This window comes from Mustela nivalis, assembly GCF_964662115.1.
Source record: "Mustela nivalis genome assembly, contig: HAP1_SCAFFOLD_75, whole genome shotgun sequence".
Classification (NCBI taxonomy): Eukaryota; Metazoa; Chordata; class Mammalia; order Carnivora; family Mustelidae; genus Mustela; species Mustela nivalis.
Window position 1 is genome coordinate 2,064,186 of NW_028136523.1, and position 25,484 is coordinate 2,089,669.

The window sequence follows — 25,484 nt, forward strand, 5'->3', positions numbered from 1 at the left end:
AAGTCCTTTGTGATCCAACATTCCTGTTGGTGTGTATTTACCCAATGAATATAAGAAAACTTATTCAAAGGGATTCTAGCACCCCTATGTTTATAGCAGCATTATTTATAAAGCTAAGATATGGAAAGCACCCAAGTATCCATCAATTGATGAATAAATAAAGAATAAGTGGTATGTATATACAATGGAATATTATTCTGCCATAAAAAAGACTGAAATCTTGCCATTTGCAATAACATGGTTGGAACTAGACAGTATAATGCTAAAAGTGAAATAAGTCAGTCAGAGAAAGACAAATACCTTTACTCATATATGGAATAAAAGAAACAAAACAAACAAGCAAAGGGGAAATAATAAGACATAGAAAGAGAAACAAAGCAAGAAACAGACATTTCATTACAGAGAACAAACTGATGGTTACTTGACGGGATCTGAAAGGAGTGATGGATTAAATAAGTGATGGGGGTTAATTAGAGCACTTGTCATGATGAGCACTGAGTGCTATATGTTATATTGTACACATGAAACTAATACAACCATATATGTTAACTAACTGGATTTCAAATGAAAATTTTTTAAAATCCCAGTTTTTAGCTCACATTCTGGCTTACAAAAGGGATTTAGTCAGGAATTTGGAGATTAGTTAATGAACAAAAAAGGGGTGAACAGGCAGTTGTTAGATAAAATTACTATCCTTTCTGGCATTATCTTATACCTTTTATCTAGAAGTATTTTTAGCACTTTAGACTCTTCCTATTTTATTTTGAGTCATTAAACAAAAATTTCCTCAAAGGACCTTAGACTCCATCCAATTTGAGCAACAGTGTGAGAGAGGAAATGGTGTCAGGAGGAAAAAAAAAAAAAGATGAATCTACTTTTGTTTACTAGTGAATGCATAGTTCTTCCACAGAAGAAGCTCTAAATGGAAAGGGCTCCAGCTTTATATGTGTTCAGTCATATGTTCAGAAGTAGGTAACACTATCAAAAAATATAAAGCATCTGAGATTATTTTCCCTTATTTGAAAGCTGGTGTATGAGTCTGCCATAGTTTCTTGGGTGTTGATAGAAGACGCAGACTCATGGTTCAGAAATAATATAGTTTATTATTCACAGCAATAGAGGTAGCCAGAATATTAACAGTATTTGTGTGTGTGTGTGTATTTGTGTGTGTGTGTGTGTGTGTGTGTGTAGGGGTGGGAGTTATATATCAGTTCTGAGCCTCAGTTCCCACAAGAAGAATCAAAACAGAGGCAGATAATATTTGCAAACACAACAGGTTAAGTTAAAAAAAAAGATACTATTTCTGTCTTCCAAGTCTATTCAATACAACCATCTTCAAAGGATGGCCTAGAACAAATAATAAATGCAGAAATGTAAGCAACCAATTGAAAAGTGTCTCCCAAGAAACACACTTTGAGAGTCTTCATTTGACAAAAATACTATAGGATATTACATGGATCAGGTGCATTGAATACTGGAAGGTTAAAATTACAAGGGGCCAAATATTTTTAAGCAGTTCTGGCATCCAGTAGAGTTCAAATAGGTTTTATAAGATTGAGGAAAGAAGCCATCAAAACCTGGGCCCAGGGGCCCCTGGGTAGCTCAGTGGGTTAAGCCTCTGCCTTCGGCTCAGGCCATGATCTCAGGATCCTGGGATCAAGCTCTGCATCAGGCTCTCTGTTCAGCAGGGAGCCTGCTTCCCCCCCCCCCCCCGCCTCTTTGCCTACTTGTGGTCTCTGCCTGTCAAATAAATAAATAAAATCTTAAAACAAAACAAAACAAAAATCCTGGGCCCAATTTTCCCAAAAGTATGATTCTGATTCTAGTCTCTATGATGTTATCCCTTGAAGACAATGCCTCTAATTGAGTTGAATTAGTTTACTAAAGAGCATACCCCCATTTGTTGTAGGAGATGAACAATATGCAAGAGGCAAAATGCCACATGGAAGCCACCTGGTCTTCAGTGGAATATAGAATCAGTTCCTTTGGGATGAATTTGTTCCACATTTGACTTCCCACTTAAGGGAAAATAAGAGTGCCTTCTAATAGATTTTAAATAGGAAATGACAACGGAAGCTTATACAAGATTATAAAATGGGAAATTTCATTTAGATAAGCAATCATTTCAAAGTCATCTTCTTAATATTACAGACTCTTCACATAATCATAATTTTATTTTGGTATTATATGGTAATTTCAAATATAGTAAATATAAAGAATTTACCTCTGTAATTATAGCGAGTCTGGTCATAGTTTAATGGCAACAAATCTTCAATTTAGAAGTATGGTCTACCAATTATTAATACATTTGGAAATGGTGTGTCATCTTCACTCCACTTGTCTCACTAAAACAGTGAGCCAAAAAAAGTAGGTCCAAGCTGTTTACTATGGTCAAAATGGGTTGCTTTTGCACTTGGTAAAGAAGCAGTCATATTTTGGAAGAAGAAACTGAGGCTATTAATATTTTCAACTTATTTTCAGAAAAGGAAAGAAAGGATAATCTAAGCTAAAGCCAAAATCTTACACAAGGTGGCAGGAGAATGATCTTTTCCCAGATAAAGGGTTTTTCATCTTAGCCATGTTAGGAGGAAGAAGAGATGAGACATTGTGGACTTGACTAACGTTTGTACACTGTTCAAAAAGTTTTCAAAATAATGTGTATTATTTTTCTTCTTTTAGTTGAGACAAAAACAAACAAACAAACAAAAAACACTAATGAGCTTACTCTTAAAAGGAGGTAAACAAGAAACTAGCAAAGATTGAGTGTTAGGTATTGTCCCCCTCCTTTTCTTTTTAATTATGTTATGTTAGTTACCATACAATACATCATTAGTTTTTGACGTAGTGTTCCATGATTCATTGTTTGTGTAAAACACCCAATGCCCCATGCAATATGTGCACTCCTTAGTACCCATCACCAGTCTCACCCATCCCCACATCCTTCTCATCTTTAAAACCCTCAGTTTGTTTCTTGGAGTCCATAGTTTTTCATGTTTCATTTCCCCTTCCAATCCCCCCACTTCATTTTTCCTTTCCTTCTCCTAATGTCCTCCATGCTATTCCTTAGGTTCCACAAATAAGTGAAACCATATGATGATTGACTTTCACTGCTTGACTTATTTCACTTAACATAATCTCCTACATTCCCATCCATGTTGATGCAAAAGTTGGGTATTCATCCTTTCTGATGGCTGAGTGATATTCCATTGTATCCATAGATCACATCTTCTTTATCCGTTTGTCTGTTGAAGGGGATCTTGGCTCTTTCAACAGAATGGCTATAGTGGACATTGCTGCTATGAACACTGGGGTGCATATGGCCCTTCTTTCCAGTAAAATAGAGCTAGCCTATGACCCAGCGATTGCACTACTGAGTATTGACCTCAAAGATACAGATGCAGTGAAAAGAATTAGGTATTGTTAAAGCACAAATGCAGGGGATAGAAGTTATGGTACAGAAGAGGGAAGGGCAACCATATGGCAGAGTAGAATAAAGTAGCTCAGGAAGAAATTAGTCATATCCAGATATTGTAAGGCATGCGGGGTTGGCAGGGAGAGCATGAGAAATCATGAGAGAAGAGAGAGAAAATGGACCAGGCAGGAGAGGTTTATAACATTTTAACATCTAAGGTAAGCATATGCAAAGCAGAATAGGGAAAGAAATAAAAGTTCTTATAAGAATCAATACATAAGGAATAACGTGGAGGACACTGGGAGATGGAGAGAAGTGTGCTGGGGGAAATCGGAGGGAGAGACAAACCATGAGAGACTGTGGACTCTGAGAAACAAACTGAGGGTTTTGAAGAGGAGGGTGGCAGGTGGTTGGGTGAGCCCAGTGGTGGGTATTAAGGAGGGAATTTATTACATGAAGCACTGGGTGTGGTGCATAAACAATGAATTTTGGATCCCTGAAAATAAACTAAAAGAAAAAAAAGACTGACTACAGACATGGAACTCAGTGTAACACAGATATGGAACTCACTGTAATACCAGCCACTTCCCACCGACACACACAGACTATGATAATAATAAATAATAATGCAATTAAGAAAATTTCCTGCCAAATAATTTTTCCTCTTTTTTATTTTTATGATTATTATTTTTATTTTATTTTTAAAGTTTTTATTTAAATTCCAGTTAGTTAAAATAAGGTTAATATTAGTTTCAGGTGTACAATATAGTGATCAACACTGCCATACAATGGCTTAAATAAAAAAATGAAAAAAATTTTTTTAAAGATTTTATTTTTAAATAAAACCTCTACACCCAAGGTAGATTTCAAACGTACAACTCCAAGATCAAGATTTATATATTTTACTGACTGTTCCAGCCAGGCACCCCAACAAATAAAAATTTTATAAAATTGTTGAGTTTGTGGGAGTCTCATTTGCTTAGTCAGTTAAGTGTCTGCCTTTGGTTCAGATCAGGATCTCAAGAGTCCTGGGATCGAGCCCCATATTGCTCATGCTCTCTCTCTCTCTCTCTCTCTGGCTTTTGCTCTTAAATAAATAAATAAAATATTTAAAAAAAAATTGTTGAATTTGTTTAACTAGTTTTAAACTAGTAGACAGAGATGAAGATAAAGTATGATGTCATGGCACGGAATAATACAACTTACACTTTTTAAAAAAAAATGTGCAATGCAAGTTACCTCACTTCTTTTATCACCACACTGGGACTTTCCCTACTGAGTTGTTGTAATGTAAGGACCTATTTTATATTTTTATATTTTAGCAAGAGGCTTTCATTGAGGTTAACCCTTAAACTGTCCTTGCTCCCCTTCCCCCAGGGGATTCACTTAAAAACAAGTCCTGGAAATCAGCTCCAGGTAACAAAGCCCATATACAAGGGTGGGTCAGGCCAGGTGGAGACATCAATGAGCAGAAGGCGGGGGGGCGGCGTTTGCATATTGTCTCCCTAGATACTAATGAGTATGCCCCACTCCTCTGCTCTTTGGGAACCTTTTTGGCACTAATCCTAATCAAGGTGTAATAGGCTGGGTCAAATGTCTATACTAGGGTAAATTGAACCTCAATTGGTCACCTAGCCTCACTGTGGAGTTTCCTGTGTGTGTTAAAATCTCATTGGTCACCTGTGCGTGGCCAGGCCTGACTGCATGGCCTTTGCCCTTAAAAGCTAGACTGTGAAACAGCAAAGGGTTGCCTTCTCTCATAAGAGGTGTGGCCCCAAACGTTCGGTTAGATTCTTGATGCTTCGCATGAAATAAAGCTTTGCTTGACCTTTGCTTTACATCAGTCTCGCTCCTTTAATCATAGACCCATTATTGGGGCATAACAGTATTAATCTTAAAGTTATAAGTCCACAATGCATCCATCATCCATTCTACCCCTTAACATTCCCCTTTGGACAGACCCATGATCTAGAACAAGCCTTATTTTATAGTGCCTTGTAGGTGATTTTGGCTGCTGCCTAAATTGCCTACTTTCCTCTCACCATTACCACGGAAATTGGGTCCACTGAAACAAAGGGGTAGTGTAAGAAATTAACACTTCCATAAATCTCTTTAAATAATAAAGTATAAGATAGTGATACCTTTTTTTCTGCCACATAACCAATTCTTGCAAGAATAAGGTCATATAAAAGAATTTACAACACATGCTAGCATTATCCTACTGGACCCAGATCATTTGTATGTTTCTCTGTCTCTGAGAAATGTAGTTATTTACATGACTGAAACCTGAAAATTGTTTGATATGACCACTAATATCACCTTCTTTTTTTAAAGCCTGTTTAAGGCTTCTGTAATACATAGGTTTTTTAAAAACTTATTAAGCATATTGTATATATCAAACACTTTAAAAATCTCTGCTTTAAAAAAAAAAACTCTACCTCAATGGAACTTTGAGTCTGAAAAAGATACAGGCAATATACAAGGCAACAGATAGAATAATTACATATTTGATTATATACTCTGAGGATGTCACATTAAATTGATATGAAAACGATCAGAAGGATCTGGATTTCTTGTCAAAATTTTTTGCCTTACAAAGAAATTGATATTTAGGGAAAGTTGTTACTGAAAGAGGTCCTGTGTCAACCAAAAATGTTAAATCATGATCTCGCTAAATTTTCCAGTTGTGATTATTGCTTTGTTTAGCTGTCTTCTATTAAGACTGAATTTAGTAATTCAGTCTCAGATTTCAGTAAGTCTTTTTTTAAAAGATTTTATTTATTTATTAGAGAGAGAGAGGGAGGGGCAGAGGGAGAGGAAGAACCAGACTCCTTGCTGAGCAGGCAGCTGATGCAGGACTGGATCCTAGTACCCTGGCATCATGACCTAAGCTGAAGGAAGACACTTAAACAACTGAGCCACCCAGGCACTCTAGACTGTAAACTTCTTAAAGGTAAAAAAGTTTATTCTTCTAGTAGTTCCACAGACATTTCTAACATCCATAAGAAAGCATGTACTGATGTAAAATGCCAGCAAATCAAATTATTTAAAAAAGAAAGAAAGAAAGAAAAGATATATCTGGATAAAGAGAAAAACAGAAAATCTAATAATACATTGAATTATTAGAGCAAAGAGTGGAGGAAGAGAAAATAAATATGAAATAGAGATTTCCACTAAAAGAAAAAAATTGAATAAGGCAGGAGATTTAGAAAATTATTATGACAGACTTGAGAAAAAAATAAAATAGGAATTTTTAGAAAATAGCAATGAATGAAAAGGTCAATTGTACCTACCTCTATAATATTAGCTGTTTGTTGTTGTTGTTGTTGCTAATTTACCTATTTATGCTAATAAACAAAGAAAGGTTTCATTTAGGGATAAGGTTTCTCTCTCTATATATATATTTTTTCCATTTAGGGATAAGGTATATGTATATATACATAGATATATATGTATATATATATATATATTTTTTTAATTTTAATTGTTAGAAAATGTGTCACAGAAAGTGTTTAAACTTTAAGATACAGATGCAACATGTAATGAACTGCATTGTTTGAACGTCTAATTTGTAAATGCTGTTAGAGGAAACTTGGTGGAAATGTTCTTATGTGCTTGTGTTTCTGGAACTAAGTATATTTATTAATAAGGAATAGTTTAAAATTATGAAATGACCAGGAGCGGACAATTTTCCTAATCCTATCAGCTCTTTGCAGCTCTTTTATTAGCCCCCTTCAGGAATATCAGCTTTTTTATCTAATTAAATTTTATATTAATGTGCTTTTTTACTTTTGGCCTTTCTCTTCCTTCTGCTCTTTTTTTCCCCCTAAATTACATGTTTCTGTTTAACAGCTACTATCAATTCTTTGATATGAATTCTCAACATCAATTTACTAACTCCAGAGATGAAGGAGCATCAATATTTAGAAGCGAAGAATACAAAGCCTTGGGCATCTGGATGGCTCAGTCACTTAAGCATCTGCCTTCGACTCAGGTGGTGATCCCAGGGTCGTGGGATGGAACCCCAGGTTGAACTTTCTGCTCAGCTGGGAGCCTACTTCTCCCTCTCCTTTTGCCTGCAGCTCCCTTTGTTTGCGTTCTCCCTCTCTTTGTCAACTAAATAAAATATAATAAAATAATGTAAATAATACATTTATTTATTTATTAAAATGCAATTATTACACAATACATAATGTATTGCATAATTATAATAATGGTTAAATAATTTATTAAATATTTATATTAAATATATCAATTTAATTAAATAAATATTTTTAGAATTTAAAATATTTCAAATTTAGATTATTAAATATTAAATCATTAATTTAATAAATAAATATCTAAACATAATTAAATAAAATAATTTATTTATTAAAATGAATAAAATAATGTTGTCATTATCTCAGCATGTATTTTTAAATAGTCTAAAAAAAATCTAATAAAGTCTAAATACATTGAGTTCAGATATTTATACAAGTTAACCCAGACACTGAACCCACAGTTTCAAAACTTTTGTTTTTATCTACTACTCAAAATACGATTTTAATGTATTTATTTGTAACTTTGACATAGCAAGGAAACTTGGAGGAAAAGGAGACATTTGCTTTTAATATTTGAAAATTATTTTGTTGATTTAAAAAAATAAAAACCTTAACACGTGAGCATTTCTTCTTAAATAACACTGTGAAGTTTCTGAGTCGCATTCTATTAAAAGTGCTGATAAAATGGCCTCAGTTACTCATTTAAATTATCAGCTGAATGGGTAACAAATGAAGTAGAGAGCTTTTTAATTATTTATGAATGTATTGCTTGTGGATGGAGTGCCACATAGAGTTACCTCTCTTTTTGGCTTTGTTTTGTGAGCAGCAGTGGAATCTATGAATGAGATTAAACATAAGGACATTCACAGAAATTCTTAATGAACTTCTGGGGAAGGGCAATAAGTGCAAGGAAAAACTGCAGCAAGACTAATTACAAATTTCAAGTGGTCATCGCTTAATTATAGAAGCTTTTATGTTCAAGTAATATATCATTTTTATGAGCCTATCATATTGTATTAATTACCACAAACTGCACTTATGAACACTTATCTTTTCACATATTTCTTATTCTTAGTACTTAAAATTACCCTTATGATTGATAAGTAAATGGATTTTACTGACAATGCATTTATTTACATAAATAAATAATGCTGTTTATATATATAAAAACAATTGAATGTGTTCAATGAATTTTTTTTCAAATTAACATCTTAATTCTACCACATTAGTTACAAATAGATATAGACTTTATAGATTCATCAAATATTTTATTCTCAAATTTATATGTCCTTTGTGAAGTAAATGAAACTGTATATATTAAATATAATCCTATCACATGTAACAGTTACTAGTGCATCCCAGGACATACATAGGTCAGGTCCTCCTCAAGGCATCACGGATAACTGGATTTCACTTTCTATCCTAGGAGTCTTCTGTATATTTCTGTGGCTTTTATACTACAATCAGGAGGAAGAATTCTTTTGCTAAAAGCTTCCAAATGACTATGCGAGTAGATTATTTGTAGACTAGTGATATAATATTATTGTTTAATATGTGAAGCATGATAAAATAAAATGCTATTGCCATATTTAATTTGTTCAGTAAAGCATTCATTTAGTTATCAAGCATTCATTTTCTTTTTTTAAAGATTTTATTTATTTATTTGACAGACAGAGATCACAAGTAGACAGAGAGGCAGGCAGAGAGAAAGGAAGGGAAGCAGGGTCCCTGCTGAGCAGAGAGCCTGATGTGGGGCTCTATCCCAGGACTCTGGGATCATGACCTGAGCAGAAGGCAGAGGCTTTAACACACTGAGCCACCCAAGAGCCCCAAGCATTCATTTTCTTTATACAGAATATATACAGATAGAACAATATTATATAGTAGAAAATACAGTAAATAATCTAGAAACCTTGATCATTTTGTTTTGGCAATTTTAGAACATAAAATTAGCTAAAGCTCAAGTGCAAGTTATATTTGTATCATAGGAGGAAAAGTTAATTAAAAGTTTGTTTATTACCATAGTTTAACACTTCAACAAAATGATAACGAGTCCAAAATCAATGAATATATGAAGTATACAATAAAAACAATAATCTTGAGTGTATGTGACTCACTGTAGGTATTGATAGGCTAGAAATCAAAGGGAAAGTATCTATAGGGTTTGTTCAGTTCCATGCTCATCAGATTAATAGGCTTTCTCATATTGCTTCCTTCACCACATTAATTTGTCTAATGAAGTTTTCAAGAGTTAAAGACAGTGATAGGTTCATGGCTGGAGAGAAGGTACAGAATCTAAGATAGTTCAGCAGTGCTTATTATTTAAGAGAAAGACAGCATGGGAGGTGAGGGGTATATCATGCATCCTGTTTTCACTCCCTTTGTGGAGCACCTACCCTGGAGGTCATGTAATAATAACCAATGACCAAAAAACAATAAAAAAAACCCAAACATCCATGTGGAAGTGCCATCCCTGCCTGGAGATGAGTAGACTGCTCAAACAGATCCTGGGCAGGCATCTCAGCCCAGGCCTGTGTTGGGGAAGCTGGTTCCTGGCTTTGGGCGCAATCTGGAAGCCAGCAAACTGACGGGAGAGTGCAGCCAGGGTTAACAGGACTGATGATCTTTTTGCAGCCAGGCCGCGGGTGGACACCCGCTCAAGGAGCCAGGCTAGGAGGCTGCCCAGCGCCAGCGCTGGTCAAGCTTGTAGCCCCCGGGGCTTCCCCCGCGCCCCAGCCAGGGCGGGGCCTCAGGAGTGAGGGGGCGGGGGCGGGGCAGAGAAGGGGCTTTGCTAATTGCCAAAGCGAAAAGGGAGCTCACGGAGGACTCAGGAGGGAGGGGGGCGGGGGCGGGTGGAGGGCGGCGGGGAGAAGGCGCTTTGCTAATTGCCTAAGCTGGAAGTGAGCTCACAGAGGATGTGGCTGAGAGTCTGGGAGGAGGTGGAGGGGCTGGCGGAGGAGGGGCGGGCAGCGCCGCGGTGCTGTGCTGCGGCTCAGTCGGGACTGCAGGACCCACCGGACTCGCCGCCCGAACGCTCCCATGTGAGGCTCCGCTGTCCCGCTCCTGCTGCCTGCTGCCCCTCCCCGCCCCAAGGCTTCTCCGGTCCACCCTCTGCACAGGGGTAAAGTGACACCGCGCCGCGCCCTCACCTGGAGCAGAAAGCGCGGACCCGACCTGGGGGCGAAGAGGGGGGTTGTGGAGGCCCAGCCTCCCGCGAACCCCAGGGCACCGGGACCACCCCGGACGCTGCGCCAAACCCGGGTCCTCATGGGGTCGGGCTGGGGACAGCGCCTTGCGAGGTGCCCCCCGCCAGCAGGCACGCTAGCCCCCATCTTTCCGCAGCCCCATGCGCCCGTGCTGAGGACCCCCTTCCCTCCCCCGCCGTGGCCCCGCTGCTTTTGTTCTGGACTTGGGATCCCAGGTGGAAACTAGTCCCTCAGACCTCCCTGGCAGCAAGGAGGGCAGGGAGGGATTCTTGGTTTCCTGCCCTGGGTCCTCCTCTCTCCCCATTCACAAGCCTTCTGGCTTCCCTTTACTCTCCTCATTGTCAGTTTTCTGAAATGGTTTTCTTCTGCATGTTGACCCAAAGAGCTATTTCATGAATGAATATACACGAAACTGAGTTGGAGCCCACCTGTAGAGGCCTTTCATTAGAATGGTCTCTGGTTCTAGCCTCAGTTCAGAATACTGCATGTACCTGAGGACCAAGTCCAGATGTTTCTTTCATCTCTGACTTGAATTTGAAATCCTCCTCAGACTTCAGCTTCCAGGATTTCTCCAGTCCTTGCTCTCCCACTGTCTTGGTGGGGATCCGCCATGAGTGTTGAACACAGGAATGAATGAATGATATATACCCCAGACTGCTGGGGCTTTGTCTTCTTTTGCTGAGGTTGGAAAGGCTTGGGAGAGACCCCCTGTATGCAGATAGAGAGCTGCATGCAATTGCTTAGATAAACGTGTTCCCCACTTAACTGCTTGGGCATTGAACATTTCGCCCTTAACCTGTGGCTTGAGCAGTTAGGAGGAGACAATCTGGAGGTGAATCAGAAGATGGCTGAATCCACATGGTGGTGGTCTGGGTTTGGGAGATTTTCCTGTAGATTCAAAGGAAAGATATAAATTCTTCCAGTGGGGAGTGGTAAACTTTTTATCGATGGGAGATGGAAAATAAATGGTCTGGTTAAACTTTCCCGCCCCCTCAAAACCCATTATTTGAAAACAGAAAAAGCAAAGTGAAGGGAGAAATCCTCCCACTCCCATTCCCACTCACCTCCATAGCCATCTCCTCTTCCAAGAACCTAACAGACAAGGTGCCAAGAAGTGTTAGGTACCAGCAGTGGTCTCAGATCTCATTCAAGAATCATGGTGAAAGGCTTTCAAATAGATTGTGGGGGAACAGGGGTCCAATTAGGGGGGACAAGTTTAAGGTTTGCCTGGTCCCCTAAAAATTAATGGCACTAGAGAAGATGACCTTTGGGAACTATAGCTTAATGGATACAATGTGTTAAAAGCTTCAGTGAGTCATGGTGGAAAGAGGCTATGAGGGCAGCAAACACAGTCCTAGATGATGTTATTAATAGCATTATAGGCTCTAGATTTCCTATGGTGGTGTTCTTGGCAAGACCAGCCTGGCCAAAGTGGATACTCTCAACCTGGAACAGAGGGTCTTGGAGATGCCAGCACGTGAGGTATGATGAGAGGGTAAAATGATAGGAGGTGTCCTTTGGAAGGACTGACTCCTTGACTTTAAAAGGGAGAACCCAAATCTGTAGGTGAAATCTTTCTGGCTACAAAGAGGGCCAAGGCCTCCTAAGGCCAAGGTCTCCTCGTCACTTTCAAAGATGTCGAAGAATATATTCAGACATTTCAAAGATGTCCTCATATCATTGGTTCCCACTCTGGAATTCTATCAATAAGGTGAGAGTTCCTCTAGTTGAAAAAGAGATCTAAAAAGACTTCCCTTTCTCATGTAATTTCTGTAACCTCCAGGACACACCCCTTCCAGCTCTGTAATGAAGCCACAGCTGGTGCCAATTTGTGGAACTCCTTAAAGTCTATTCTCCCTTATATACCCCCGGACCAAGTTCCCATGCTCCCTCACCCGATTTCCTGCACTCACCTCCCACCTGGTGTGTTCACACCTGCAAGTGCCTTTTACCAACCCCTTTGCCAAAAGGCAGCCAGAGTGACCTTTCAAAGACCTATCAGTTCCTGGCATTTGTCTCCATAGAAATCTGCACTGATCTTCTAACAAATTCTCAGTCCTCCAAAGGCACCCATAATCCTCCCATCAGTCTATTCATACCCCTCCAACTGACTGATGCCTGTTCTGCCCCATCTCTCTGCCCTTCAACCACACTGCCTCCTTCTTCCTGTGGAGACCTCTCATGGCACCTGCCTCCAAGCACAGGTGATTCCCATTGATGGGAAGACCCTCTTCTCTCCCCCATCTTCCCACTCCAGTTACTCCCACTTATTCGTGAGCTCACAAGCCCCATGGTACACACTCTCCATGCAGCCTGCTCTCTCTTTTCTAGCACTGGCCTCCGTTTCTAGCTGTGCTTGTGTCATGGATGTCCCTCCCCAGCCAGCCTCCAAGCTCTCCTTCCCTTTAGCTCCAACACCTGACACAGTGCCTGGCACGTAGTAAGCCCTGGCTAGCTTCTAAGAGCCTCACTGAGGGACTGAAAGCATTTTAAAAATGTCACTACGTAGGCTCCAAACTGTAGGCAGAAAAAGCTTTGCCTGGATTGACATTTTAGAGACGTATTGGTCAAGTTGGATGTGTTCACTGACTTTGCCTTGTAAAATTAAAAAAAAAAAAAAGGACCTCTGTATCGCTTCGCATCTACCGAAGGCGCATGTATACTACTAGACCACGTTATGAGCTTAATGGAAGGAGACAAGATGTTTTCGCTAAGAAAATGTATAAGACTGTTGAGGTCAAGTGGGAGGAAACAGTCCGTTTGTTGGAGCATTGCTATCTTACTCTATCACAGCCACTCATAAAAATCTGACACGGGGTGAGTCAGAATTGTCTGTCGGAGACGAGTTAGATCTGGCTCATGTTCCTACAGACATGAAAGCCAGAAACGAAGAAGGAGGCTTTGAAAGCGTGGGTTGAGGAGGCCGTGTGGTTCACTGCGATGAGCTAAGTGCCCAGGGCCACCAGCAGACATGCTGGCCTGTGTCCCTCCTTTGTTCTGGGGTCCCTCTTGCACCATGTGGTGAGGCTGGTGGCTGGGAGTAGCTCAGGACAGGACCTGGTGGCATCTTACCTCTCCCACCCTCCTGTGGGCTCCAGTGGGTCCCAAGGGACAGCCTGCCTTCCTTGAAAAGCCCAGTAGCACTGGGAGCAGAAACTGGGGCCAAAGAGTGAGCACCCTGTTTGACAAGCTGGACCAGCCACCTCTTCTTCAGATGCAGGGGGAGCCCTGGCATGCTGACTCCTCCCTTCTCCCTTTCCCCTTTCCTCTCTTCCTCCCTCTTTCCTTCCCCTCTCTCCTTCCCTGGTGGTGCCCTTTCCCAATGCCCACTTCATCCCTTTTCCTTTCTACATGCCTGTCTTCTAGAGTTTCTTCTCTTTCCTCCCCATTACTTCCCTTCATCTGAATCTCCTCTTTGGTTCCTTTGTCCCTGCTCTCTGCTCCTCCTCCCCTTCCCTGGCTCCTGTTCAGCTCCATTGCTAATGCAGGCAGAGCTGGATTAACATGCTCACTTGCTAGCTCAGCCACCCTCCAGAGAAGTCACTCTTCGGTGGCCACCTTCCTGACCCCCTGGTCGCTTCTCCACTTGTTCAGATATTGCTCTGAAGTCTGAGGAGGACAGAGCGGGGCTGCCACAGAAGCAGGCCAGAGGAGAAACCAAACCATGTGTCCACACTGTCCCCCAGCACTGCTGCTCTGAGAGCTTTCTGAGTCCTCAACAGGGTTAGGATTTAGGGGCTTCTTCAGAACCGGGAGTGAAAACAACCATAGGTCAAAAGAAAAGCTACGGCCCCCACACAAAAATAATAATCACAAATGAAAACTATGTTAACTTTGAGTCCCAAAGTCGAAAAATTGCCTTGAATCTGTCACTAGAAAGCACCCAAGGCCTCACTCTCTGGGTTCTGGGTGCCCTGGGAATGGCAGGAGGCTCTGACAGGCGCGTGGGAGTGCGGAACTATGGGGGCTAGCCTGCCGGCTGGCGGGGGGGGGGGGGGGGGGGGGAGGAGGGGGTACCTCCTGTGGCGCCGTCCTGGCCCGACCCCCTGCGGACAGGGTGTGGTGCGGCATCCGGGGTGGTCCTGGTGCCCTGGGGTTGGCGGGAGGCTGGGCCCCGACCACCCCACACCCCGCTCCTGTCCTGCGTTTTCTGCTTCAGGTGAGGGCGCGTCGCGGTGTCACTTTACCTGTGAGCAGAGGGTCCTCCAGAGAAGCCATGGGGCGGGGAGGGGCAGCAGGCGGCCTGAAGGCCTGAACGGGAACGGGACACCGCTGCGTCAGGGGCTAGGCTGCAGCGTGGGAGCACAGGGACAGCGAGTATGGTGTGTCCTGCAGTCCCGAATGGGCTGCAGCACAGCACCCTGGCGCTGTGCGCGCCTCCTTCCCGCCTGGGCAATTAGCAAAACCCCTGCTCAAGGCCGCCCCCGACCCGCCCCCCCCTTCCCTCCTGAGTCCTCTGAGAGCTCACTTCCAGCTTCAGAAATTAGCAAAGACCCTTCTCTGCTCCGGCCCCGCCCCCTAACTTCTGAAACCTGAGCCATGGCTGGGGTGCGGGGCTAAGCCCTGGCATGCTACTGCATTGCCAGCGCCAGCGCTGGGCAGCCTCCTAGCCGGGCTCCCTGAGCGGGTGTCCACGTGCAGCCTGGCTGCGAATAGATCATCAGTCTTAAACGCCGGCTGCACTCTTGGGTCAGTTTGCTGGCTTCCAGATTGCGCCCAAAGCCAGGAACCAGCTTCCCCAGCACAGGCCTGGGCTGAGATGCCTGCCTGGGATCTGTCTGAGCAGTCTCCTCCACTCCAGGCAGGGATGGCACTTCGACCTGGATGTTTGGGTTTTTTGTTTGTTTTTTTTGGTCATTGGTTATTACATGACCTCCAGGGTAGGTGCTCCACAAAAGGAGTGAAAACAGGACGCCATATATAAGCATACAGCCATTCTAGAAAAATAGCTTGGGGTTCTCCTGGAAACGCTGCATTGGTCCTTGCACTATGGTTTAATAGAAAAGGGATTATGCACCAAGTTACTTAAATGAGCATAGGTTGAAATCGTTTACTGAGAGTAAATATTTTAAATAGTTATATTTTAACTAAATCTATCATCAATCATAAATCTATTACACGAAGGTTACAGGCAATTTAAAAGCAAGAGCACTCTCTTCAGGGTTTTAAATAATCCCTGTCTGTCTTGGCACATGAGAATGCAAAGATAGGAAATGGTTTGTAAAAGATCATATAATAGCTTTTACTAATTCTATTTATTTGACAGACAGAGATCACAAGTAGGCAGAGAGGCAGGCAGAGAGAAAGATGGGGAAGCAGGCTCCTCGTCAAGCAGAGAGTCTGATGAAGGGCTTGATCCCAGGACCCTGAGATCATGACCTGAGCCCAAGGCAGAGGCTTAACACACGGAGCCACCCAGGCGCCCCCAGATGAAATACATTTCTGACTTAGAAACTTCAGATAGAATTATTTTGTCCATGATGACAACTGAAAAAAATGTGTCATCCCTAAACCTAACCTTAAACCCTACCAACGCTGAAACCTAAGCTGACCTTAAAGCCCAAACTAGAACCCTGAATCCCAAACCTGGAATGGAACCCAAAGCCTGTACCTGAGCCCTGGATCCAAGCCCTGAACCACGAACCCAAACCCTAAACCAGACCTCCAAGTCATGAAACCTGAACCCAAATCTCAGCATGAAGTCAAACCCCAAATTTGACCTTGAACTTTATCCCATAAGCCCTGAGTCTTAAAGCCTAAATCATAAACTTAAAGCCCTAAACTATAACTCTGTTCCCTTGTCCTTCACTCTAAACCCTCACCCTAACACTAAACCCAAAGCCTGATCTAGAACTCTGACTAAAACCTGAACCTGTACCCAAATTCAAATGCTTCACCACACTTTGCTTAGGCACTTGCCATTGATGGATATTTGCAGTTTCTACCTTTTGATTCTTGTGAACATTGTTTGGGTTGGGGGCTAGGGTTAGGGTCTTGGATTAGGGTAGGGTCCAGGCTTGAGACCAAGTTGAGGTCAGAGTGTGGGTCTGCATCAGGGCCATGTTCAGTGACACTGTTTGGGTCAAGGACTGTTGTAATTCCACATTGTTTCCAATTCATTGTTCCTTAGCTATTTGGGGGGAAGTTGGGGGGTATTGGGCTCCATGCAGCTTGAATTTCCGGAATGAAATGGCATCAGCTGGACCCCAGGAGGGAGCAGGACCTTCCACTGAAGGGTGAGCTCCCACCGTCCTGCACTGCCTTGCACCGCCTGCAGAGGGCGCCAGACCCCAGCTCCGCCCTGAGCCAAGGCTGCACAGCCACAGCTGGGACCAGAGCCCCGCCTCTTCAGGACCCACTGTGGAGACTTCTGGAGAATGTGGGGTGCCTCCCACCCTGACAGGACAAGCTGAGGAGGGTGTGGCTCTGCATCCACACTGACCGGACCCGTTGTGGAGGACGCGCCCACACTGGCAGCAGTCCAACCTCCTAAGGACCAGATGCTGGAGGAGCTGAGGAGAAGCCGCCTGAGTGCACTGTCAAGGGTTTCGTGGTCTCAGGACCCCACAGAGGAACGGCGCCCTGTGTAGACACTGGGGCTTCCGTCGTTTTGTGTGAGGAGACGTGGCCTCCTGCTGTGCTGTGCACGGGGCTGTGGGGTCCCCCCTTTCTGGGCTCGGGTGCTCCTCGGTCCTCGTCTGTGTTTGTGTGCTCGCGGATTCGGTTCCTTGGGCTCCTCAGATGGTCTGCAGTCAGGGAGCATCAGCCTTCTTCGGTGTTTGTGCTCTCCCCACCTCAGCCCTGCGGGGTCCTTCCCGTGTCCACACCCACTCCAGGCTTGCGCCGAGTCCAGAAATTCGGGAGCCAGAGTGAGGACTCTGTAGACGGTTTTGGGGAGAGTAGGTATTTTCCCAGTGTGGGTTCTACCCTGAGCACAGTGCCTCCCCATCTCCGTGTGTACCCCTCCCTGTCTGTCGTCATTGTTGCAGGGCTGTCAGATGACAGGTCTGTCACCTTCTTGGTTCAGGGGCCTCCCGGGTATCTTGCTGTCTTGGATGCAGGTGTAAATGAGATCGTTCTCCGCAGTCTCTTTTTGATGGTTCCTTCCGAGCACCTAGGAGTGCCACTAATTTGTGCATATTGATTTTGTTCCTTGCAAGATCTTGAATTTATTTGTTCGATTGGCCTTAAACTCAATCTGCCAGTTATTTGACCAGCAGCATGGATTTAATTGGGAAGAGCAGAGAATGGCAGTCTGGGCTGAGCAAGCTAAGGTCCCATCACAGGCAAGTGCGAGAAACAAAGGAGAGTAACATTATTTCATGGAGGAGGAAGAAGTTGGGAAGGGTGCTTGAAGGAAAGTCCCTTGGAGAAAGGCAGGGTGATGGAGAATTCTCACCAGCTGAGCTGCAAAGCTCCTACAAAAAGTCAGGAGATGAACCTCCAGCTTCCCGTGTGGGGCCTGGAATTGGTGAGTCTCTCCTGTGGGGGATTGCAATGTGGAGTCTGTAATGGGCACTGAGCAGCAGGCGCCCCCTTCCAGCCTCCCCTTCTGGCATCCCCAGTCCACTTTACTGGGGCTTCCCTTCCTGCTTTTGCACAGTTCTAACCAGCTTGTGGTGGAACGTTGTGGAAAAACTGAAATTCCAAATCCACTGCTTCTACTGCACCTGTGATACAGGGGCCCATGATTTAATTCTCCCACGAGTCTCTTGCTAACATGTGTCCTCTCCATGTTGGGTGACCTGGATCTGGGAGGGCTTGGACTCCATCCCAAAGTCTGATGTTCTCTCTGCTTCCGTGTCGTCGTGCTAACATGGTTGTTTGGAAGATTCATTTCCTCTGTGGTGATTTCAAAGTGCAGTCAGCTTGTTATAGCAGCACAAATACGTGCTGTCTCCACACTCAGATTCCCCAGCCGTCATTTCTTTACCACGTTTGCCACTTCACACGGGATGCTTCAGTGTGTTTGATCCCACACCAGGACAATGTCCTGCAGAACCACCACATAACCTGAAATGAGGAGATCATTACAGAACCCATCCAAGGGTTAGTGTTAGGAACCAGGGACATGGCAGGACTGACCTGAAGACCCCATGGAGAGTTGTCAGGGTGGCTGAGTTGACAGTGGAGGTGAGGGTGAGTGTCTGGCTCTGGCTTTGTGTCCAGGAGTCAGCTCTGTGTGGGTGTGTCCTCAGCTAGGCATGCAGATTTCTGCTCCTCTGAATCCTTTCCGGAGTTCCAAATGGCACAGTTTCCTTCTGGGCAGCAGACTGAGTCCTCTGGGATTGCCCATGTGTCCCCAAATTGTAGGGCACCTACTGCAAGGCCTTTGGGGTCACAATCCTGAGAACCGAACCAAAGCAAAGGTTATGGTTAGGGCCCACCACATGGCAGGCCCGATCTGCCAGCACTCTGTCCATCTTTCTGGGGGAGGAAGCAGTCGAGGGATTTGTTCAGGGTGAGTGTCAAGCTCCAGGTTTGCATCCAGGGGCCTGCTGAATATGGGGCTGTCCAGAGGTAGGAATGCAGATTTCAGTTCCTCTGAATCCTTTCTGGAGTTCCAAATGGCATGGTTCCTTTCAGGGTGGCAGGGTGAGTCCTATGGTGTTCCTCACTGTCCCCAATCTTTGAGGATTTGGAGCCAGGCCATCGGGGACACACCTCTCAGGACAGAATCTAGGCTTAAGAGTTTGTGCCTATGGGCATGGCTGCACTGATCTGAAAGCACTGTGGCGAGGATCACAGGGGTCTGAGTTGAGAGCATGGTTCAGGATCAGTATCAAGGTCTGGGTTTGTGTCCAGTGGACCGCTGAATGTGGGGGTGGTCTCAGATGTCCAAGACGATTTCCCCTACTCTGAATCCTTTCCAGCATTCCAAATAGCCTGGTTTCCTTCTGGGTGGCAAGCTGAAATCTCTGGGATTTCTCAGGTCTTGCCATTGCCCTTGCAAGGGCAAGATACTTTTTACAGTAAAAGAATTCACCAGATGAGCTGAACAGCAGAAAAGACACAGCTCAAGAGTTAATCAGTGAACAGGAATATCATGCCAAAAACTTCTTTGATAACACACTACAGAGCAAGGGAAGATAGGAGAGAAAGCTGAGATATAAAGGACAAACCCTCCAACTTTACAACATCATTCCCTACTTGTTTATTTCCATTGCTGTCAGCTCCTTCCCAGTCAAAAATATGTCACCTGAGCCAGCCTTTTTTCTTCCTGAGATTGGGGCACTGCAAAGCCCACCAGAGGGGCCAAGGGCACCCCTATACCTGCTGAGCTGAGCCCATTTGTACCCCAACCGTGAGGAGGTACCAGCCTGTCCCCCTGGTGCTCCATGGTCTGTGGCAGTCCTTCCTTCTGGACCCTGCTTTGCTGCTCTATTTTCGCTAACCCTGGTCTCAAACTAGGGATTGCTTCTGGAAGAGGAACTCAGGGAGATGAGGCTCAGGAGGGTCTCCCTGCCTGGAATCTTCGTGTGAGGAGTGCACAGCCAACAGATTTTGCCCAGGGACTTGCAAAATGCAGAGAGGCAGATTTCTTTTCTCTCTTTCTCTCTCTCTCTAGCCTCATACTAACCAGGAGTTCTTAGAACTTTCTTCAGTGACTTCTAGGTGTAGCTTGGCCACTTTTTCACAGAAAGGCCACTTGAGCATGATGAAACACACGTATAAGCAATTACATTAAAAAAAAAAAACAATAAGCCAATGCACACAGACCTTTGACAGCAGCACAGGACACTCAAGGGACCAGAGTCCCTACCTTGGGCAATAGTGGTAGAGGCCGGGTTCTGCCATGCAGGTCCCTAGACCTTTGGCAGTTTCCACGATTGCAAATCCAGACATGCAGAATCCTGAGGGACAACCTACTAACTGCAAAAGAGCAAAAATTCATCAGGATTCAGAGAGTGGAAATCCATTTGTACTGGAAAAGAAAGAAGTAGGCTTGCTGTGAATCCAGCAGGGAGGACAGGCATAGATAAAGGCTGGTGTATGGGTCACGGAAACTATTGTTTCTCAAGGGTCCTGCTGTCTCTGTAAAATGCTATGAGGACTGTCTCTTGGGGACCTCCTGCTTTCCTACCAGTGACACCCCCAGATTCTGCTTTGCTAGTCCCATGGATTCCTGGGGATACCCAGTTGATAAGCTATGCTGTCCTCATGACAACACTTGCTAATGGACTGAATGTTTGTGTCTTGTCCCAATTCAGATGTTGAAGCCCTGACCCTCAAGGAGTGCCATCAGGAGGTATGGGCTTTGAGAGGTGGTGAGGTCATGAGATTGGAACACTTGTGAATGAGATAAAAGCACTTCTGAGAAACGACCTGAGAGATTGTTCTGCCAGCTGTCATCCATGCAAGTCTACAACAGAAATATGGGCATTTGTAGATAATGAAGCAGTCTCTTGCTAGATATCAGATCTCCCAGGATCTTGCTTTTGGACTTCTCAGTCTCTAGAACTGCAAGGAATAGTACATGTTTTGCTGTTTCAGCCACCCAGTCTGTCATCATTTGTTGCAGCAACTTGAACTGAATAAAGCAGAGCCCAAGTCCTGGTTAATCCCTGCTTCTACTCATTTCCCCTCAGAAAGAGCTTCTAATCCAGAACTGACCTCTGCTTTCCATACACGTGCTTCAGACTCCTTCTGTGAGAGCCCAGACTTTGTAAAAGACTCCTCCCTCATGGCAACCAGCATTCTGTGACTCCTGAGGACTGTCCTCCCTGACTGTATTGCGTCAATCAAACTGATTTTGATTCTGGAGTCCCAGGATCAAGGACTGCATCAGGCTCCCAGCTTCATGGGGAGTCCGCTTCTCCCTCTGACCTTCTCCCCTCTCATGCTCTCTCTCTCACTCTCTCTCTCTCCCTCTCAAATAAATAAATAAAAATCTTTTAAAAATCTGATTTTAACAGACCATAAGCTTGTTCTTGCTGGTCTTTGGAAGATTAGGCATTAGCCCTTCGGAGAAAGTTCTGAATGGCTGCTTCATGAAGGGGTGAACTGTGTCCCCAAAGTCTCTTTTTGCTGCCTTCTAATCACAGATGCTGAGACAAATCCTCCCAGGTGCTGGTTTTTCAAAGCACTTAATGCTTTGGCTTTGAAGTTCCTCACTTGACAGTTCTGCTTTAATCAGTTTGTGACAAAACAGCCAATTGGTGGTGGATGCAAAGTGCACTGATAAAGTTAATATCAGGGAACAATTTTTTGAGTGTCATGCATGTGCACGTGTGTGCACACACATATCCATGTGCTAAGCATTATGGTAAATGTCTGACAAGAACTAAAAGATCAAAAAGTCAGGATACCCCATTAGCTGATATTTTTATTATTCCTACATCCTAATCTATGAAAAACAGGGTCAGAGAATAAGAAGTGGCAAAAAGAATCAAGATTTGAGGCAGTTCGATTTCTCAGCCAGCCTTGATCAATAGGCATGTACACCTGTGTCTAGTTTCAGGTCTGTGTAACCTTGCCATAACCTTGGATAAGCCATTCATCTCTCAAGTTCAGGTTCTTGGTCCAAGGAGGGAAGGGGCACAGGTTGAGTACCTCCAGTGGGACTTCCTGGCAGGCTTGTTCATCCAAGCATTCCTGTTTCAGTTTGAGTAATTGAAGCCAGTCTTTGTTTTACCGAAGGCCAAGCTTGTCCAGTGTGTCCATGCCACCAGCCAACAGCATTTGTCCATGCCATGTAACAACTGAGCAACATTCATAGGAATGGGGGGAGGAAAAGATGTCCACAGGTGTTGACAGATGTTCTGCATGGAGGAACAGGAGCTGGGGCCATCACCTGCTGTTTCTAGTGGCCTTCTCTGTCGAGTTAAAATAAATGGCAATTATTTGCAATGACAGGGGTGAAAGTAGAGGGTATTATGCCAAGCGAAATAAGTCAGTCAGAGAAAGACAATTATATGATCTCACTCATATGTGGAGTTCAAGAAACAAACCAGAATCATAGGGGAGTAAAGGAAAAAAATAAAACAAGATGAAGTCAAAGAGGGAGACAAACCAGAAGAGACTTTAAAAAAAAAGATTTTTATTTACTTATTTGACAAACAGAGATCACAAGTAGGCAGAGAGGCAGGAAGAGCGAGAGAGGAGGATGCAGACTCCCCAAGGAGCAGAGAGCCTGATGTGGGGCTCGATCCCAGGACCCTGAGATCATAACCTGAGTTGAAGGCAGAGGCTTTAACCCACTGAGCCAGCCAGGTACCCCTCAGAAGAGACTCTTAATCACAGTAAACAAACTGAGGGTTCTTGGAGGGGAGAGGGATGGGTGGATGGGGTAACTGGGTGATGGACATTAAGGAAGGCATGTGATACAGTGAGCACTGGGTGTTACAAAAGACTGATGAATCACTAACCTGTATGTCTGAAACTAGTATTATATGTTAATTAATTGTATTTAGATTAAAATTTTCTTTAAAAATAATTTTAAAATAAAATAAGTAACAATCCAATAATGATCAGAGTTATCCAGCAGGGAGTATCAGATCTAGAAGTCAGTTAAATTTAAGGGGCTTGCCGAAGTTTAGGAGAGTCACGCTAGGTCATTTTCCTGTGTGGGGAAGTCTTCAGGGGCAGTTCCAAAGACAAAGATTATTAATATTCCTCCTTCCCCCATTCCTCCTAGAGCCAAAGATGTTTCCTCCACTCACCCACTGGCCCTGTATGTAGGTGTTGCTTTCTCTCTACCAATCAAAAAATCAGTGAGTAACTATAACTTCACCTTTTCCAATATCCCCCTACCCCCGACCTTTGGTCTTTAATGGCCATGGGCAACAGGGACAAAGACATTTTTTAAAAACTTACAGAGATCTATTATGCTCTACTACCTTGGCCCGCATGGGCCACTGCAAAGGGATTCTGTGAACCGTGTACTCAGATGAATGGTCATTATCTTCAAAAAGGCAGGGGCAGTGATAGACACAGGAACCAAAAAAGCAAGAGTTAACGGACCATCAGAATAATGGAGTACCAACACTTTTATGTCCTTGGCTTGAATCCTCAAGGTCCAGTGTCTCAACAGAATTTTCATTTTGGTCTCATCTGCCTCACTTGTCCACCCCTGGGCCAGTTGGCAGTTATACTGAGAACCGGAAATTTTCCTTAGAAGAGAGAAAGCGTATTTGTCAGGTAAACCAAAGAAATGTCCATTATAGGAAGTTAGGCCTTTTGTCATGGTACTCCATTAGCACCCTCCTGACTGTTAAAGAAAAAAAAAATATTGTGACACCCATTAAAGAGAGTAAGGAAGATTTTATTCAAGGGATGCTACTATGATGAGATTTTATTGTATAGTATGGGAGAGAAATCTGGCTCAGCTCAGACAAATGGAGATTTACAGCTAAAGAGCATGGTGGGGATCACTGAATGTAAAATTAAGATGGAACATCAAGGGTAAGGATGAAGGGATTCTGGCTAAACCATCTGGACAGTAATATTGTTGAAGGAAGGCTAGGGTCATAAACTATTGAGATCAGGGGATAAGGAATTTTTTAAAAGACTTAATAATACATTTTAGAGAGAGGGAGCAGGGGTAGGGGTAGAGGGAGAGGGAAAGAGAATTTTAATCAGACTCTTCACTGAGCATAGAGCCTGAGGTGAGGCTTAATCTCAGGACCGTGAGATCATGACCAGAGTAGAAACCAAGAGTCAAACGTTCAACCAGCTGCACCAACCAGGTGCCCTGGGAATAAGGGATTGGATCAGATATTAAGGGTTATAGATACTGAAGCACCTGGGTGGCTTAGTTGGTTAAATCTCTGGCTTTGGCTTGGTCATGATCTGATCCCAGGATCAAGCCTGGCATTGGGCTTGCTGCTCAGTGGGGAGTCTGGTTCTCTCTCTCCCTCTGCTATTCCCCCTGCTCAGGCTCTCTCTCTGTCAAAATAAATAAATCTTAAAAAAAAAAAAGTGGTAAGATACCAGGGGTGAGAGATAAGGAATTTGATCAGATATCAAGAGTAGGATAGAAGATTGCTGAAAAATGACCAAGCAGATTTCTTGCTAAAACTGGGCTAAGTGGGCGGAGCCTAAGGTCAAGGCTAGACAGAAAGAGGACTCAGAGGAACTTGACTCGAGTCTGGTCAAGGAGAAAATCTTCATCATCCATGACCATTGTATTTTCTGCAGTCACACATTTTATTAATTCTTTTATCAGACATTCAGTGAACGAGAAACATGAACGCAGCAGCAATAATATAACAAATGTAAGCGCTCTAGAAGAGACAAAGGCAGTATGGGAATCCACCTCATCAGATTTAGAATATGCATGACTCCATGACTGAATTACTACCACTGCTTGACTGTTGAGATTAAGATGTAGTACAGAGGATCAGAGGGAAGGGAGGGAAATCTGAATGGGAGTCATCAGAAAGGGAGACAAGCCATGAGGCACCTTTAACTATAGGAAACAAACTGAGAGTTGCTGGGGGGGAGGGGAGTGGGAGACATGGAGAAACTGGGTGATAGGCATTAAGGAGGACACGTGATGTGATGAGCACCAAGGGTTATCCACAACTGATGAGTTACTGAGTTCTCTGAAACCAATGATGTACTATCTAATGGCTAATTGAATTTAAATATCTAAAAAAGGCACTTCAAAAAAAAAGATGTAGCATAATTCACAATATCCTTTGAGTGGAAGAATGTGCGGACTTTCCACACCTCTGCTGTCCAAGTCCCATGGCTAGTAGCCACATGTGGCTAATGACCACTTAAAAGGTGGCCAATTCAAATGGAGAAATGCTGTAAAAGCAGAATAAACACTGGCTTTCAAAGACATATTGTAACCAAAAGTCAGAGAGTATTGCCACCCTC